This window comes from Euwallacea fornicatus, chromosome 12, assembly GCF_040115645.1.
Source record: "Euwallacea fornicatus isolate EFF26 chromosome 12, ASM4011564v1, whole genome shotgun sequence".
Taxonomy (NCBI): Eukaryota; Metazoa; Arthropoda; class Insecta; order Coleoptera; family Curculionidae; genus Euwallacea; species Euwallacea fornicatus.
In genome coordinates this window covers 779,001-784,000 of record NC_089552.1, presented here as the reverse complement: position 1 = coordinate 784,000, position 5,000 = coordinate 779,001, and the positions used below count along the sequence as shown (strand labels likewise).

The window sequence follows — 5,000 nt, the reverse complement described above, 5'->3', positions numbered from 1 at the left end:
AGTAAACACATCTGTTACCTGCTTTATTGTACTATGGTCATAAAAAGTCGTTTTATGGCCCCGACACAGTATCATAAAGAGTCTTTTATAAGCAAATTTAACTATCAGATATAAGTAAAATTACACGTTGTCGCATTTAGTAAAAACTACTTAGCACCATTATTGTTGCTATTAAGAGTTAAGCGATGAAAAAAAAATCGAAAAAAAAAAGTTCGACGAGGCCCCGGCGAGATTCGAACTCGCGATCTCCTGTTTACTAGACAGGCGCTTTAACCAACTAAGCCACGGCGCCTTCTCTTGCAACGAGTTATAGGCTTGTACATGAATAGGGTTCGTCACTCGGATGCAGTAAAAAGTCCAATTCATGAAATTGCGGCAAGTAGAAATGGAAAAAAATTGGAATGAGACTGTTTCAATGTAGGGGAATGACTGGAAAATTTGGATCTCTGAGTGAATGCCGACAAGCAGAAATGTTTGCTTAGGCATGCATGCCCCGGTGCCCAACTGAAAAACGCGAAAATCCAAGATGACGCCCGTGAGAAGTTGATTAATATCAAATCTTCGGATATCAGATATGATATCGTCACGTTGGAACGGAGGAAACGTCCCCGTCATATAAGCCGAGGAAAGCGATTTTCGAAAATTTTCTTTTCGAATACGTCCGCAAGTCACCCGAAAATTTCGAAATTTCACTGACGGTGCACTGTTGAACTGGAAATTGCGCCTCTTTGCTCCGACTTAACCGACCTCGTACCTTTTAGGGTCACCCTTTACGGCTGAACTCGGGAAGCTGGGCAGCCCTTAAAATCCCTTGTTATCGGATATACGAACCGAAAAGTACCCAATCCCGGCATTTTTCAAACTTGTAAATTCGATAATCGGCCCCACCGCAAGACCACATGTTCCGCTAACCTAATCACCCGGGTTCCGATTTTTGTAAGTTTCCCAATGGTCTTTGGAGGTACCTATTAACCAATTATCCTCAAAATTGATATCCAAACGACAGTTTGCCGATACACACGAACCCAACCTAACCGCCAAATAAGCACGGATATCGATTATTTGCGGTTTCCTTCCCTTTTGTCGTCAGCACGTTTTACTGTTAGGTTTTTAGGGGCACCATACCAGCCCTACTTAGGTTTTTTTTTCTGCAGTTGGGAGGTTCGAAAACGATGCTTCAAACAGCCCAACGAGGCTTTTAGCCTTATCATCGAATTAAAAAGTAATAACCCAAAGGAACCTTGAACGGCGCGGCTCCTCTGACCAATCATCGGACATTTTAAGCAATTACCGCCGATACGTACTAAATAATCCTTTGCAAAGTACCGCCATCGCAAATAAGGCGTATTGGCATATCGAAAGACTATCGAACATCTAGAGGAACATCAAGACTGTAAAATATTCGTCAACGTACCCCGGGCGACCTGCAATGGCGACTTGCCGAGTTCGCCATCCTGCATGTGTCCGAAGCCTCCTCTTGAGTTCACGAAGGCCCAAGATCTCCCTCTAGGATATTTCACCGTCGAAGATCGTGACTTTAAACTGAAATAAAGAATGTAATCATAATGGACTGAATAATTTGCATCCGAGCAGGCCCGGACAATTAAAATCGGCCCGTGGCCATGGCGGCCGATTTTAATAGTTAAAACAATCAACTTTGTCCGAGATGGACCCACCGCGACGATTCGGTCATTACGGGTCGTGAGATGACCGATTCATTGGTCCAAAGTGGTGATTAAGAAATTTGTTTGTGGCTTGTAGTTCATAATTAGCTGGATATCGTGATTAGGACACAGCTTAAACGCTAGCAAGCCGGATCGCCGGGGCAGCACCAAGCTGGGGCGCCATCATGCGGGGAAGGTGATGTAAATTAATTCGGTTTGGGACCGCTGGATGGTGCCACTTTGTTTACGATACTCGTCATCCAGTGAAACGGTTCAATTTGTGCCCGTGCCAAGCGCATTTCGCAGGACTCCCTCCGTTTAGAAGTTACGACCGCTGCCCTAGCGAGGCAGCAAGAAGTTGCTTATTTTAATTGTTTACAGTGGCGGGTAAGGTGACGTTTGTTACGGTTTATAGCAAAATTCGTGGCATGCTCGTAGTGTGTGCCTACAGAGATTCCCCTGGTCTTATGGCAACCAATTCAAACCGGCAGCCATATGTCCTAGTTGTTACACACAAACAGCTAAACGATAATGCGGTGTTTGGAACACGTAACCACAAAATTACTATCATTGGCCACTATGATTGCCGGTTGTAACGTAACGTGTTTTTCTTTCTGTTCAGTTCAGTCCGTTCCAAATAGACCGTTTTGCGTTTTTGTCATTGATCGCTCCTCGCAAGTACCAATTACTTAGCAAGTTTTATAAGTTCGTTGTTATTGTTCCGTAATTCGACGTGAAGGTCCGCATGTACTTACGGGAAGTTGATGAGGAAACTTGTTTGGGAAAGCGAAGCGGGAGGGGGGATTCTCGGGAAATGCCGGAGGAAAAAAACTATGTCCCGATGTATTATTCATCCAGGGCCAGATTACCGTGCCGAATTCGGAGACCCTGGAAATGTCACAATTGATTTGACAGTGACGTTCCGATGTCGTTGTCGTCCGTCATTGACGGCGAATTCGACGATGACGTTTCGCCGCCATTGCCGGCTATCCAAGTCCAAGAACATCAGCTCCCAGTTGTTACACTAGTAATTTCCTAGTTTGCGTGAGTGCGTTCGGACAGAAGCCCCCTACTTAGCCTAATAATACCAATTGGAGCTGTTGAAAACCGCAAACTTTGCCCCATATGTGTCTTGTTTTAGCCCTAATTCCCTTTTCATTACCAGTAGGTACCTCCCGGCTATTTGTATTGGAAATAATTTGGTACCCATCAGCGTTTTATACGGCTCTTTAAGAGTTGTACCCTATCGGAAACATAAAATATCGAGTTGGCATGCGAGTCTCGCAGGAGTACCCACACGGGTGCGAAGCGGCCTTTGAGTTCGAGCCGACGTTCGTTTGTCGGTTCTTCCGAGGCCAATTAGATGATATGATCGATGATTCGGTGGGTCACGCGACCCGGCCGGACCTAAGTCCGTGCGAAATTTCGTTTTTTCCCCTGGGAAATTGATTTTATTGGACTCGCAACAAGGCACAGACATACGATATTGCGACAAGTAAAGAAAACGATCGGCCACGGTTCGCTAGACCAGGAATTTCAATTTTATAAAAGTAATAAATGGCGGGTGACACGCCTCCGGCCTAACGTGTAATGCGGCATATTATTCTATTCATCACAATTTAATTTGCATAAATAATGAATTAAACTAGGCAGAAAGTTTATTAGTTTTGATAACTATCTACGGTTCTACACCTTGTGGTTACGCCGTTTTTATGCGAAAAACATCAGTGTTTAATGACTCCAGACAGGAAGACTAATCTATTACTCAAAGCTCCCTGGAAGTCACTGGACGGGCGTATAATCAGGCCCGTCATCCCCTCGCTGGGATGGCGCTCATTATACGCCGGTACGTCACGATGCTTTTCACGCGACTAAACATCCGAATTGTCCGACACACCCGCCAGTTGATGTCTGTTCGAGATGGGGGATCCTGCGTGCGTTAAGATAGCACCGGAATCGATAACCCCGTGGAGTTGATCGATTCTTGATTGAAATCGATTTTTTAAATTATAAAGGATTTTTGGCGCAATTAATTGCAATTTGGGGGAGCTAAAGGAGCATCGTACGAAATATCAAAATTAAAAAAAAAAAGCAAAAAAAATCCTGCGTTAAATTCTACTGAAACTGGCGCGCAGTGGCGCACCAACAGCAGTTTCAGATGAACCTAATGCATCTTGTTTTATCACAAAAATAATACACTCTCCATGCGAGAGGAAATGGAACATAATACAGGCTCACGTCGTCTAATGGCTCCATCTCTATTAATCTCAGACTGGGGAAACCTTTGACGATGATTATACGGCAATTTCATGAAATAGCTAATTAAAAACGCTCATGCTTATAACTTTGGCGTCTGTTTCAGCGCTCCGTGGTGGCCGTCGCTTTAGGGTACCCCATAGGCACCTATCGCCAAACACCTATCCAGCCCCGCAAAAACTCAATCAGCCCCACTTGGATGGTATCGGAAGCCTGCGGCACATCAGGGAACTACCCTCCCCACGTGTTTGCTCTATATAGCTGTGTTTGTGCGTGCCGATGGAGCTCCAAAGGGGATTTATATGGGTGCAACGAAGTGACGAGAGGTCTCTATTTGGTGGTACCCAGAGTGCGCCACGTCGGTGACGTCACACACGTTGATGATTTCGCTAACAAGGTGCTCGGATCCAAGGAGGCTGAGTCGAAAGCGATAATCACGGGGTACGAACAGGCTATATTTCAATCTGGGAGGTCTGCTTATTGGTGCTCTGCCATCACCGTGGTACTCCCGGGCCGTTTAGACGATAAATCATCCTCGAAAAATCGTCGAAAGAGACTTTTTTTTTAAATGTCTATTTGGAAGACACATGCATCGAGACTCCACCACGGTAACATTGCGAGATAATATGCAAACTAGTTGAACTTTCCCCGAGATGGTCGCCGGGTACCATCAGCATGCAAGAAGTGCGGTGCGCACGACCGAGATTCCCACGAATATTATTTTTTATATCGTTTGACTCTGCCACGTTTTTGATGATCTTTCGCTCACACTTGAGGACGTGACGATTCCTTATCATTCATTCAAAACAGACCGCGTTCCAAAATTCACGGAACATCTTTAATAGCTGCGGGTGGCGCCCATCCAGCAGCGCGAGGGACGGGCGAAACCGGGAACGCAGCGGGACCATTTGAGGACCTCTTGACCTCACTCGTGGGAGTGAGAGTCATCGCATATTAAACCGAGATAGAAAACCATGATATTCCGGTATTGCGTGGTTCATGCAATTTGCATATACAGGTCGGTTGACAAATGTAATGCGAGATGATGCGATTACGTGAAGTTGGGGCACCTCCTGATCT

The 5,000-nt window shown here is 45.4% G+C and overlaps 1 non-coding gene across 1 annotated transcript; it reads right to left on the bottom strand.

Moving 5' to 3' along the window:
• Positions 1 to 218: 218 nt before the first annotated feature.
• Positions 219 to 292, bottom strand: TRNAT-AGU (transfer RNA threonine (anticodon AGU)). Its single transcript has one exon. It is a non-coding gene; the product is annotated as a tRNA-Thr (tRNA).
• Between the last annotated feature and the right edge of the window lie 4,708 nt (positions 293 to 5,000).